At 50.5% G+C, this 14,578-nt stretch overlaps 1 protein-coding gene across 3 annotated transcripts in view; it reads left to right on the top strand.

The window, feature by feature from the left end:
* The window catches only part of CCND3 (cyclin D3), a 91,584-nt gene that overhangs the window by 10,314 nt on the left and 66,692 nt on the right, over window positions 1–14,578 (top strand). The gene's annotated exons all lie outside the window — the stretch shown is intronic.

Here is a 14,578-nt window from a genome sequence, read left to right as displayed (position 1 = left end):
ATTTCCTGTTAACATAGCATCGTGTTTTTTTCAGATGATCATATTCTTTATAAAGTTATAACTATATGTCCCAAAGTGAAAGAAATGAATGAGAAGTGTAGCCTTGTTTTACATTTTTGCAAATCTCTTTAATGTGTGGCTTAACGGGAGACAGCTGGATTATCAGTTCTGCTTCTCCTCCAGTCTGTCCTCGTGTGTTGTTTGAGTCGATGTATATGAAGACAGATATGCAGTTGGAAAGAAAGAACCTTGCCAACTGTTCGAGAGGATAGCTGGCTTAGAGGGACATTTAGCTGGAAAGAAATTTTTGGACGATGGTGAAGAGGCTGAATCCACAGTATTGGATTGTGGAGCTTGGACTTTATTGTTTTATTTTATTTTTTTAAAATATATTTTATTGATTTTTTACAGAGAGGAAAGGAGAAGGATAGAGAGTTAGAAACATCGATGAGAGAGAAACATCGATCAGCTGCCTCCTGCACACCCCCCACTGGGGATGTGCCCGCCACCAAGGTACATGCCCCTGACTGGAATCGAGCCTGGGACACTTCAGTCCGCAGGCCGACGCTCTATCCTCTGAGCCAAACAGGCTAGGGCTGGACTTTATTTAGTAGGTAATGGGGAGCCATTGAAGGCTTTTGAGAAAGGAAGTGACATGAGAACTGTTTTAGGATGATTTCTAGAGCATCAGTAGAAAAATAGAATTGGCAAGAGCCTCTATACCAGGGGTTCCCAATCTGTTTTTGGCCATGCCCCACCTAAGCATCTCTAAAATGCCCCCAAGGACATATAATTCTTATTATTCGAAAAGTGAACTCCTATTCATGTGGAGGAAGCCTAAAAGGCCATTAACTTGGTCTAAACAAGCTTCCAAAGAATATGGCATCCACGAAAGAGAAAAATAAAAGAACAAAAGGACAATTAAAGTACTGAGGAAGAAATCACTAAGTAATTGTTTAAAAAATAATAATATGAAGTGATATGAAAAAATAGCAAATAAAGTTTCAAAACATAAGAGAACTGAAATGCATTAATACATCCCAGTATATATTTATATATTGTATATGAGGCCACTAGAACCATAAGAAATGCAAAAAATTCACTGTTAACTCATTCTTAAATTGCCTCCCTTAAAAATCAAACCGCCCCCCTATGGGGCGTGTGCCCCACGTTGGGAACCACTGTCTACACAACTATAAAAAGGACCGAAACTAGGGTGATACCAGTAGAAATGGAAATGAGGGGTGATTTGGCAAAATATTTTGAAGGTAGAAAGCAACAGAACGTAGCAATTATTTGGGAGGAAGGTATGAAGAAGCATCTGCTCTGTGAAATCGCTCTTCCCTCCCTCTGTTAGGCACCATGCATTCTTCATAGATGAAGTATGTGGCCACATGTTGTAGTTGGCTGCTTGCATGTCTTCTGTCCTACTGGGCGACAGTGGGTGCTCAGTAAATGAATGAATGATGGTAATCAAGAATGACGACCCCAGGATATTTCAGCCTGTGTAGCTGGTAGAATATTGGCGCCATTAACAGGAATTCAAAGACCAGGAGGAAAAGATATCCGTTATCATTAAGTATCATTAAATAAAGGATAGGAGGAGATGTCAAACTGTGAATGAGGAGAAAATAGTGGGTGGACCTTGAAATATACTGTTCTCTTGGCAAGGAATTACGTTTTTCTAGATGCTAAAGATTTGGGCAGAAATATGAAAAACATCTAGGAGGGATCAGAGATTATCTGCTCTTTATTCCCAAGTAACTCAAGTTCAATTAGGGCTGTTTTTCCAAACTAGAAATGTTATTTAATTTAACCCATTTTATACACACACACGCACGCACATGTGTGTACATATATACCAGAGGCCCGATGCATGAAATTCATGCACGGATGGAATCCCTAGGCCTGGCTGGTGATCAGGGTCGACCAGGGCCCAAAGGCCCTGGCAGGGTCGGGAAGGAGGCGATGGTTGCAGGGCTGGGTGTGGAAGGAACGGATGCCAAATGCCAATGCCGCCCTCAGTGCCCCACCACCATGCAGTTCCCTGCCTCCCCCTCTCCCCTTTCCTCATCGCCACTACAGCCACCACTGGGGCCTGCTGGCTGGGGGGAGGGACAGGGCCTGCTGGCCAGGGGAGGGACCACAGGAGAGGCTGCAGGAGGTTGACCACTGGCCCTGAGGAAGGAGCCAGCCCTCGGTCCCCCTGGGAAAGGGGCCATGTTCTCTGCCACCCACCCCCGGTTCCCCATCCCAGCCCAGGGCCAGAAGGCCCTTGGAGGGGTTGGGAGAGGAGGCGACAGTTGCTGGGCCAGGCTGGGCCAGGCGCAGAATCAGGGCCTGCTGCAGGGGGGGGGGGGGGGGGGGCGGGGACAGGACTGCAGGAGGTTGGCCAGCCAGGGGAGGTTGGTTGTGGGAGTGCACTGATCACTAGGGGGCAGCTCCTGCATTGAGCGTCTGTCCCCTGGTGGTCAGTGTGCATGGTAGTGACCGGTTGTTCCGGTTTTAACAGTCATTTAGGCTTTTATATATATAGATGTGTGTGTGTGTGTGTGTGTGTGTGTGTATCCTATATATTGAAGAGCTAATATGCTAATTAGACCAAACAACGGAACAACCATCCGGACAACCTTCCAGACGAAGCCAGGGCTGTGAGGGCCGCCAAGGTTGCAAGGAGCTGTGAGGGCCTGTGAGGGCTGGCCGGGGCTGCGAGGGCCGAGCCCCTTGCATGAATATCGTGCATCGGGCCGCTAGTATAGATATAAAACAAGTTTCACTAAACAGAGCTTACCCTTAGTCCAGATGATGTACTCTGATATTTTCTTTTTTATTGTGTTGTTTCTTTTTTTTAAAAATGGTGGTCATGATGAGCTTCATGACCCAGTAGAGTGTTCTGACTTGCAATTTGGAAAACACTGAATTGGAGAGGTTTCAGTCTTCTCTAGCAACAGAATGGATTGTTCAGGGAATTTATTGGAAGAAGGTTGGGAGCTCATAGACTCACCAGAAGGGCTACGAAACCAGGTTTGGAAATGGGCGGAAACTAACAAAGTGCTCGAGGGCTGGGCAGAGGGACTACAGGAGAGGAGGAAGTGACAGTGGCTGACTGGCTGCCCGTATCTGGCCAGGCATGATGGGAATGGAGGGACCGGCCCTCCAGTTTTTATAATGCAGGTCAGGCAGGCAGGCTGGCTCCTGGGTTTGCACTAGAGGAGAGGGAATCCCTGAAAGGAAGTAGCAGTGTCATTGGAAAGGGAATTGGTGCTCAGCATTGAAAAAAGAATAGTCTTCAAAAGGTAGGAGCCATAGTGTAGGCACACAAAAGGCTACCTACCAGTGAATGGTGTCCTTACACCAGAGTGGGGCTCAGTGGCCCTGCTAGTGGCTTTGTCGTGTGGTGAATTCTCCGTTCAGAAATCAGGTTGCCTGTCGGTATCAAAATCAAATGCCTCTAAAACATCCCGACCCTCTGCCTTGGTAATTCTACTTTCCAGGCTCAATCCTATTTTAAATAATTCTGAATATAGAAAAGACTTCGTCCAATGATTTTCATCAAAGTGTTATGTACAGTGACAAAAACTTGGCACAACTGAAAGGCCTCATGGTAGAGCATGGTCAGGCAAAGTATAGTACAGTTGACTCTTTTTTTTTTTTAAATATATTTTATTGATTTTTTACAGAGAGGAAGGGAGAGAGATAGAGAGTCAGAAACATCGATGGGAGAGAAACATCGATCAGCCGCCTCCTGCACATCTCCCACTGGGGATGTGCCCGCAGCCCAGGCACATGCCCTCGACCGGAACCGAACCCGGGACCCCTCAGTCCGCAGGCCGACGCTCTATCCACTGAGCCAAACCGGTTTCGGCGTACAGTTGACTCTTGAACAACACAGGGGTTCCTAGCACTGACCCCTCACACAGTCAGAAACCCATGTACAACTTTTGACTCCCCCAAAACGTAAACTACTAATAGCCTACTGTTGACCAGAAGCCTTACCAATGACGAACAGTCAGTTGACACACATTTTTATGTTACAAGCATTATGCACTATATCCTTACAACAAGGTAAGCTAGAGAAAAGAAAAGGTTATTAAGAAAATCGTAAGGAAGAGAAAATACATGTACAGTATTTATTGAAAAATATCTGCGTATAAATATAAATGGACCCATGTTGTTCAAGGATTAACTCTATATCAAATGAAATATTAGATAGCTATTAAAAATGTCAGCTGCAAAAAATGTGATGTCACAAAAATTATTTCTATGGTAACATTAAGGAAAAAATTAGAATACAAAATTATACGTACAATGTATTTACAACTATATATTCTCACACACACACACACACACACACACACACACACACAAATAGAGAAAAGACTGGAAGAAAACATACCAAAAATATTATCAGTGGTTGTTTTAGGGGGCAGTGAAACTATGGGTGAATTTTTTTCTACCTTTTTCCCCTTTTTCTAAATGTTCGGTTCTGCAAAAACATGAAAAATGCAAAACCAGTCATGAGTTGTATTTCCATAAGTGAATAGGAAATCATCTTATCATTTCCATAGCTTCTCACTGGAGACAGTAAGTGCTAAGTATACTGTGTGACCACCTAGAAGAGAACCTGGTGTGGCCTGGGAGGTGGCAGTTGTCTGTGCCCCAAGTTCCCAATAAGCCAGGATTATGTGCCGGCCCTTTAAGTCCTGTGGTACCAATAAAACTGAAATGCAGGCAACTCTTGGGGTGATCAGCTCAGGTTATCATGGCGGTTGAGGGTGGGTCTTGACATTAGATGACTCACTTTGAAGACCTCGTTACCCGTGGGTGGGCACAGGGTGGGTCTGAAGTGTGGGCAGGCGTTTCTTTGAGGGGCCTGCTTTCTTCTTGTCCCTTTCAGCAGCGGGTAACTAAGGTGGTGAGAGCAGGGAGCAGGATTGTATCCAGTATCTGCCTTCCCCAGCCCAGCAACAGAGAAGGAGGTGGAGTCTGGATTGAGCCCCAAGATAAGGAATATGCAGCAGCTGACAGGGGAGATCAAAATAAACAGCTGTGCCCCCAGGAGAATGAACTCCACATTCCATTCTCTGATCCCACCCCCAAGCGCCTTCCCCTGCCCCACCCCCATCTGTGCACACTCAGCATCCCCATGAGCTTGAAGGGCCTCCGCTGGGCCTTGGCTTAGCTCCCTGAGAACCTTCCCACACCCACCCCCTTCCTCAGCCAGAGGCTCTGGGGCCGCTCTCCAGCTGTCTGGAAGGGAGTGAGTCTTCAGGACAGGTGGCCGGAGGCGGATGGAGAGGCCTCATCCAGGGCTGGGCTCCACCTGTCAGACTGGGCCACCCTCACACTCACACGTGGGCTACTCCAGGGAGGCCCAGGAACAGGAGAGGGCTGGGCTGTGGTGGCAGGCCTGGGGAAGCTGAGGCAGGACCTGGGGCAGCGTGAGGTGGACGGGGAGGGGAGTGTGCCGTGGTCCTGATGGCCGGGTCCGCAAACACCTGGTCGGGCCTCACTGCGGGTGGGCCCTGGCCTCTGGGAACTTGCCGTCCAGCGGCGGAGGCAGACAGCAGGTACAAGATGTGTAACTCCCGAGGTGGCTTCTGGCCGGTACAGAAGTCATTCCTCATCGTAGTGCCTAGGGGTACCCCCAGCTCTAAGGAACCCCTGCAAGGCTCCATGTCTCCTGAGGGTTCAGGTCACTGCCCCACATACCCTAGACTCCTTTCTAGACGTGCTAACCTGGGACTGAAAAGGAGATAGAAGAAGCAGATGTTGTCTACCTCCTGGGACTGGGCCAAGCTCTTGGGCCACCCCTTCTTCTATGTCACCCCCATTCTAGTTCCAACCTGAACAGTTGGACTCAGCTAGACCTGGGCATTGAGGTGTTTTGGTGCAGCACTGGCACCCACCGCGTGCTACCACTACGTCCCAAAGCTCTAGGGACTCTGGACATAACTCCTGTACTCCGACCTCATCCATGGCCTGTGTCCGGGCACACAGAGGATCAAATCCGGGGGGAGGTGCGTGGGTGTTTGCTCTGATGTGCGACGCAGTAGGATGGTTGAGAGAGGAAGGTAGTGGTGGGCTCCCGAGTCTGCCCACCGGCCTGGCTGTCGGTGGGGAGAGCAGCCCCACACATCCCCATTGTCCAGTGAAGGGTGTGTATGGAGGGGCCTCACTACGCTCTCAGTCCCTGACTGCTGGCAACCTGGCATTACTGTACTTAAATGACTCCCTTGAGGTCCCCATGGTCCTCTGATGTCCCACATCTCCAGCAGCCTGCTGGGCATCTTCTCTCTGACCCCCCCCTTCCCCCCCCCGCCCCTGCCCAGCAGAGCAGACCCAGCAAATGGCATGCTAATAATGGCCAGGACCGACTCATAATGTGCAGAGCCCTTTGTCCAAAAGTTATTAAGAATTTCAGGGTGGTGACAACAGAGCGGGGCCCTTCTGGGCACGGGTTTTGTGTGACCACACAGGCCGCGTGCCCGGGAGGCCAGCCCTGATGATAGCTGCCATTTATCGGACCCTTGCCGGACACGGTGCTAGGTGCTCCTCATGCATGATCTCATTCCTTCCTCTCAGTAGCCCTATTATCCCTATTGTGTGGATGAGGAAATTGAAGGATTAGACAAACCGCATAACTTCCTGAGGTCACGGCTCTCAAGAGCTAGAGTGGGGGATGGAGCCCAGCCTGTCTGTCTGCAGAGCCTGGGCTCTTAACACCACCCCCGGCAGCTCCAGCCTGCAGGGGAGAGGTTGCTGGGCAAGGCAGCTGCTTCCCGTCCCCGTCTGCGGCCCTATCAGGGGCAGGAAGGAAGATGAGGAAAGAAGCAGCAGCTGACAGTGCAGCAACAATGGTGGCGGTGGTGAGGGTGGCCACCCCCAGCAGAAGTGCCGGGCGGGGACAGTGTGAGATGGCACAGGGATGGTGTGAGCTGGAGGCAGCTGATAGAGACCACAGCAGTGCCCTCCACCCTCTGGCCCCATGTGGGCATCGCTGAGCCCTCTCGTCTCCCTCATATCACCTCCAGCTCGGCCTCTCTCTTCCCCTTCTCCCCAGCTCTCCCTGCCACCCCCTCTCCAGCACCCTCCCCTGGGAGCTCACTCAGGGCTCCCCCCCAGCTGTGTCCTCAGTATCCCACACATCTCCGCAGTGATAACAGCCACGGTTTAGTGGGCACCGACTGTGTGCCAGGCACGCTGCTGGGGACTTCACAAGTGTATAATCTTGAATTTTCTCCACAGACCTGTAAACAATTATTATCCTCATTTTAAAAGGAAGGGACTGAGGCTTGGAGAGGCTAAGAGAGTTCACACACAGCCCGGCCCGAAGCCCATGCGTTTTCCGCCCCTCCTCACTGCCTTCCCCGGAGGGTGGGGTCAGCCTGACAAGGTGCGGCAGTTCCCTGAGCCTGGGAGAGCCTTTCGCACAGGGGAGAGAAATCGTTGGAGAATTGGTCAATTTGAGGGAAGAATCAATTGTGTGCTGTGAGGGAGGGAGACGCTCACCTCCTGCCTCAGTTCTGCAGTAGCTGGGGTGGGGTTTGGGAGGCATCTTACCCACCTGGCAGGCCCTCCTGACACTGGGAAAGCCGACCTGGTGGAGGTAGCTGACAGGGAGGGGGCTGACGGACGGGGGAGGACCAAGGCCTAACTCACACACCTTTTACCTGTTGGCATCTTGGCACCAAAGAATGGACTGTGATAGCCCTGTCCAGGTGGCAGAGTTGGTTAGAGCATCATCCCGTACCCCAAAGGTTGTGGGCTCCATCCCTGGTTGGGGCGCATACAGAAGGCAACCAATTGATGTTACTCTGTCACACTGATGTCCCCCCCCTTGCCCCCCTCCCTCTCTCAGAATAAAAACATCCTTGGGTGAGGATTTTTTTATAAAGTTAAAAAGAAGAACAGTCTGTGATAGGCCTTGGGGGAGGTTGGACTGCTGTAACAGAGCCTTAAACCAAATGGAAATTTCTCACCTACAAGTCTGGGTGGTGGATCTGCCCCTTGGCAGTGTCGAGGACCCGCTCCCCACGGAGTTGCTCCTCTGTGCCCCCGGATGCTGAAGCAGCTGAGGACAGCACCACGTCTCCGGGGCCCGTGACCCTGCCGGTGGGAAAGGAGAAAGGGAGGAGGAGGCACTGCCCTTCCTTTCCAGGATGTGGTCTGAAGATCGCCAGGCCACTCACCCTGTTGGCCGGAAGCTGGTCACATGTCACACTTAGCTGCAAGGGAGTTTGGGGATCACACATACAGAGTTTCTAGTATGAAGGGGAATGGATTCTGGGGGCAATGAGCAATCTCTGCCACAGAATCTAGATGGGAAAGGACCGTGAGAGCCATGCCACATGGGTGAGGATGGCTTTTGTATGTGGAACCTCCAAGAAGAGAAGTCGTCTTTTTTTAAAAAATATATGTCTTTATTTTTAAATAAAGAGAGGAAGGGAGAGGGGGAGAGAGAAACATTAATGATGAAAATCACTGATTGGCTGCCTCCTGCAAACCCCCTACTGGGGATCAAGCCCGCAACCCAGGCATGTGCCCTGACCGGGAATCGAACGGTGACCTCCTGGTTCATAGGTCAACACTCAACCGCTGAGCCACACTGACCCGGCGAAAAGAAGTCTTCTTAAATAGACTTCTCTCTGGGGGGAGGCCCAGGGCAGAGGGGCTGGCACCCCCTTGGCTAATGCCCTCTCCCCGGACTGCCCCATCAGAGGTGGAGGGTTTGATTCTCCCTCGTTGGAGGGCCTTCCGGAGCCCTTGTCCCAGGAGCACTGTAGGGTCAGGGTGAGGTTCACTGAAGAGCACCATAGGCGCCCCTTTGGGAGGCCCTGCTGTTCTCAGAGCCGGCAGAGGCGGTCACACTTCAGCGAGGCGGTTGAGAGGATCAAACGTAATCATCTGCGGCATCAAGAGGTGGAGATGCTGAGAGGGTGAGCGGCAGGTGGAGACCCCAGAGCTCTCAGGGCGTCTCAGGGACTGAAAGGGAGCGGAGGGGAATGGTTTTCCTCTCTGGCGATGTGACTCTTCAGGTGGCTAGGTGCTGAAGGCAGTCTTCCGGGTCCAGTGCTCGCTCACTAACTCATTCATTCATTCATTCATTCATCCATCCATCATTCCATTCATCCACCCATCCGCCCAGTGTCTGTGTTTTGAGTGCCTGTTATAGATGTGTTCAGTGTGGGCGAAAGAGGAAAAAAACAAGACAGGCACAGTCCCTTACCTCACGGAGCTTGTAAGCCCTGGGTTTTGCCTGCTCCCCATAGAGGGCACACCAGGCCATCGCAGCTCTGAGAGAGCCAGCCTTGTGGCTCAGAGCTCAGAAGGCCCAAAGGGAGCCCGTGAAAGCATGTGGCAGGCCCGCATCTTGAAGGGGATACCCGCCATCTTGGGGTGGCAAGGCTCAGTGTGGGCTAGGGTAGCGGGGGAGTGGGGGTGCCAGCAAGGAGGGGGTGGGAGCACGCTTGGGAGCTGCGGTTTCACTTCTCTCTCATGTTCTGGGTGTGGAATCTGCTTTTTCTCAGTTGGTGAGTTTTGTGACTTCTCCTCTGCGCCTAGGGGACATGTCCCGTCTCACTGCCCCTCTAACCCGGGCTGTCCCTCCAGGGCTCCAGTGGTGGAATCCCTCCTCCCACTACCCACAGCCCCAGTTCACCAACTGCATCTCTTTGCTCCAGGAAGGGGGGTGGTGTGGAAAGTGGAAATCTGTGTGGGGACACTTCCTTTGTGGGGCCTTTGGTTTCTCAGGCTCCTCCCTGGGTCCCTCTTGGCCTTGCACTTCCCCCAGCTAGTCCACAGAGAATGAGGATCCATGTCCCACCACATGGGTTGCTGTTTACCTGCTTCCCAGAGGCACCCCTTGCCCCAGTCCTCCCGGAAATATTTAGCAATCTGAGGATTGACTGTGCCAACTCTTGGGCCAGCACCCAGGCCATATCACTGGTTAACTCTTTTGGGTGGTGGGTGAGTTTTGCTGCTCCACCCACACTGGGGAAAGGGAGAGGAAGCCTCGTCCTGCCACCCTCCCCCCTTTCCTCCTTCCCCACTGCACATGAGGTCTCCCGGGTGAACCAGATGTACACATGCATCAAGGGAGGTGGGCGACACGAGCAGGCGGCCACCTGTGACTTCTCTGGGCCAAGTGCTGCATCGACACCTGGGGAAGACCCCCTGGCGGTTGTGGGGAGCCTGTTTTGACCTGATCTGTATTTACCCCTGACAAAGGAAGTAAATAAATAGCTCTCGGTGTGGATGTGCATGTGCCAGACTGTATATGTGCCTGCTGCACACCGTTAAAAACCGTGACCCAGCCCAGAGGAAGTGGTGACAGAGATGATTGTTTTATTTTCCATTTACCCTTACAACCCTTCTCCACTCCACCCTGCGTCTGTGCCGAGAGGCTTTTCACCAGCCTGGATCCAGTCGTTTGCTCATTCACTTCTTCGTTCACGCGTTCTGCTGTGTGCTGAACCAGCATGGTGCCAGGTGCCGGCGAATGTAAAAGATGCTCTAGAACAGTGGTTCTCAACCTGGGCTGCACATTAGAATCACCTGGGAATCTTTTTAAAATCCTGATTTCTGGGCCTCATCCTCCGGAAATTCTGTTTCTTTGTTACTAATGTTGTGGCCCCACCCCATAACAAAGAAACAGAATTTCCAGAAGATGAAGCCCAGAAATCAGGATTTTAAAAAGATTCCCAGGTGATTCTAATGTGCATCCAAGGTTGAGAACCGCTGCTCTAGAAGAAAGTGGGATGGGGAGAGGGCGCCCTGGCGGTTGGATTCACATCTCTTGGCCTGCTTACTAGCAAGGTGACCGTGGGCAAGTTGTTTCGTGGGATCACAGCGCCCTATCAGCTCACTGTTACAGTCGTGTTCAGGATTTAAGTCGGTAGAAGAGTGACTTGCTCATGGCCAGCCCTCAGTGTGTGTGACCTTCTTCCTTTAAGGACACGCTCCGCACAAAGTTTGCAATGTCCCCTCTGCGCCTCTTCCCCACTCCTGCTGCTGGCTGCCCACCCCAGACCTCCATGGGCGCCCCCCGGGACTACTGTGCCTGTCTCCGGCACCACTGCTCAGAGGCGTTAGGCCAGGGGTGAGCAAACTTTTTGACTCGAGGGCCAAAATGGGTTCTTAAACTGGACGGAGGGCCGGAACAAAAGCATGGATGGAGTGTTTGTGTGAACTAATATAAATTCAAAGTAAACATCATTACATAAAAGGGTACGGTCTTTTTTGTTTGTTTGTTTTATTCATTTCAAACGGGCGGATCCGGCCCGAGGGCCGTAGTTTGCCCACGGCTGCGTTAGGGGCTGCCCGGGGCCTATAACATCAAATTCGACTTATCTTGGTGCTCTGGTTCTCCTAGCATCTGGGCTCAACCCACCTCTCCACCCCTTTCTAAGCTCATGGGTTATACAGGTTGAACCACAATCAACCTTTACAACCCCATAAGAGGGCCTGCTCCCTGGGGTGTTCCTGCTTCCATCACTTTCCTCACACTGCCCCCCTTCCTGGGGTGCCCTTTATCCTCCTCCCACCCACCCTCTTTGTCCAGACTTGGCCATTCTTCAAGTTTAAATCCACTTGGTTGTCCCCCCTGACATATCCTGCCTCCTGGGTAGCATGTCCTCTGGGTAGTATATTCTGTGTGGTGTAGCTCATCGCCCTTCCTACACTGTGTCTTAGTTGCCTTCCATCCTTCTTTCATTCATTTAGCCCAGCGGTTCTCAACCTGTGGGTCGCGACCCCTTTGGGGGGGTCAAACGACCCTTTCACAGGATTCGCCTAAGACCATTGGAAAACACATATATAATTACATATTGTTTTTGTGATTAATCACTATGCTTTAATTATGTTCAATTTGTAACAATGAAATTGGGGGTCACCACAACATGAGGAACTGTATTAAAGGGTCGCGGCATGAGGAAGGTTGAGAACCACTGATTTAGCCTCTAGGAAGAATGACTGTTCTGTGCCTGATGCCTTTGTGCCCAGCCCTTGTTTCTCCAATAATGCTCATCACTGCATATGCTACTATATTCTCTCAGTAAATGTTGGTCCAATAAATGAGTGAGGGGAAACAGTGAGAACAGAGGCAGCAAGTTTGAGTCTTGGGGTGCAGGCTCTCTGTGCTGTGGGCATTCCAGGGCAAGGGAGGGTAGGGAAGGTTGGGGTTGAGGAGGTGCTTCCTGAAGAGCTGAGTGGTCTCGAGGTGAATGGGTAGAGTTGGGAGGGTTGGTGGGGGGTAGTGGCGAGGGCAGGGCAGGCACCATGACCACCTTGACTAGAGCCAGGGATTCTTGCTCCAGCCCCTCACCACCACACAGGTGTCCAGATCTGGCGAGGGCACTGTGGATGGAGGCCTGGACCCGGCACATCTGTGCACAGGGTCCTTCGGAGGCCCTAATCCACACAGTATAGCGGAGGAGGACAGAGCAATGGCCAAGAATCTCCTGCATGTTGGGTCAGATGCAGGCAAAGAGCCAGGGTTGGGAAAAAAGTCATGCATTCGTTCATTCTCTGATTCATTCGGACTTTTAAAATAAGATTTTAAAAAATTATAAAATTCATACTTGCTCAGTATAGGAAGTGTGGACAATACAGAAATATAGGAAATCTCTAGAAAAATCATTCCTAGTTCTAAACACTCAAAGACAGCCTCGTTTACATTTGATATATCTCCTAGTCTTTTATCTTTATTATTTAAATAATTTCCACACAACTATTTTAATAGCTATTTAAATGATGGTTAATTTTTACATTTAATTTTTAAATTAAGTCAAATAGTACAAACACTGTAATGATAAAAGTAAAACAACCATTATCATTATGAAAACACATTACAGACAGGAAGAAAATAAAGATGTAAGTCCCACCCTCCAGGGAAAACGAGTGTTAAGGGCAGGTTTGTGTCCCTCAGAACCCTTTTTCTACGCATATACACTTACATTTTATTCTTTTAAAATAAGATCATAGAATACTCTCCATATGCAATCGTTTTTACTTTTACAAAGTTAGGCTCATTTTGCATGCCCGATGTTGCATCTCCCTTTTTTCTACATAACATTTTTTCCCTTTATTTACATAACATTTTTTATGCTACATATGTTACTTAAATTTTGATGTTATACAAAAATTCGTACCATGCATGATGATGCGATTATAGACTGCAATTTACAACTGTTTGAAAAGCTTGCCTGAAAACACAGGAATCTCTAATTTTAGAACATGACCGAAATATCTCCTTGATTGATCAAAATGATTTCAAAACCTTACCATTTGCTATCTAGCGAAAGTATTTTTACTACACATAGCGGGAGATAGCTATTTTTATTTTGTTTCAGGTAATGAAACTAACAGAAAAAAGGCATTATTCGCAGATCGCTCAAGTGAAATGAAAATGGCCTCTCAAGCGAACATTGTATGGCGAACATATAAAATGCTGGCTATTCTTTTGGAAACATTAAGAGTTCCTTGACATCTACCAACATGACTTTTTAGCCAGCAGTGTTTTCTGTCAATATGTAGATGTTTGAATGCCCCTGCAACAGTCGGCCCTGTGTTCCCCATCATTGCGGATTCCCACAGGCATTTCCTAAGCTTTGTGCCGGGCGCCTGACACAGCACACCCGCCTTCTGGAGCGCCCGGGCTGGTTGGGACCCCAGCACCTTAGCAGTTTCCACTTAATGTAATAAATGGAGGAATGAATTCCGTACTGTGTGCCATGGGAGCTGGCGGGGGGTGGGGGACTGGGGGAGTCAGGGCAGGCTTTGTGGAGGAGAGGAGACGTGGTGGCGCTGGCTCTGGGAGGGCAGGCGGGAGGTTCCAGGTGCAGAGGCTGGAGGCCCAGCAGCGGAGGGGCCTCCTGGAGCCGGGTGACTTATTATCAGCCGCCCCCCTGGCTCCAGTAGCTTGTTTCTGTGTTTCCCTTGGAGATGACAGATTCTGCGAGCAAGGGCTCCAGCTGTTTATCAAGGGCCGTCCCAGGCCTGGGGCTCCCACTCCCCGCTGCAGAGGCTGTGAGGCCCTGATTAAGGAAACAGCTGAGGCCAGGGACCCCAGCACAGTGGCGGGGAACCAGAAGGCCGCAGTGAGGAGCAGGCCTCACTCTCCGCAGGGAGAGCAGGGTGCAGGGCAGGGACAGCCAGGGTGAGGGACAGGACCCAACCTTGCCCCTTGTGCTTCCAGGGCATGCCTGCCCCCCTCCACAGGGGGAAACGCAGCTCCACCAGAGCCACTTGGACTAGCACCTCCTCTGTGACTCTGTTCATTGGTCAGAGGGCACCTGATGGCATCACTAAGAATTAATTCCTCCCCTTTGTTCAGCTAGCAAGTCAACCTGTTGCCTTTGGCAGACTTTAGAATGAAGAATGAGAGTAGACGTAGCTAACATTGATGAAGCTTTTAACGCATCCTGGGCACCGTGGTGAAGAGTGTTTTGAAGCTATTTTCTCACTAAGGACTTCCTGCAGTCAGTGAGGTGGGATGATTATTATCCTAATGTTGTAGAGGAGGAAACTGGAGGGCAAGGGCAAGCTTGAAGTATCACAGCGGAGGTTCAAACCCCTG

This window comes from Myotis nattereri (genome assembly GCF_964212035.1).
Source record: "Myotis nattereri genome assembly, chromosome: 6".
Lineage (NCBI taxonomy): Eukaryota > Metazoa > Chordata > Mammalia > Chiroptera > Vespertilionidae > Myotis > Myotis nattereri.
This window is presented reverse-complemented; position numbering and strand designations above follow the sequence as displayed.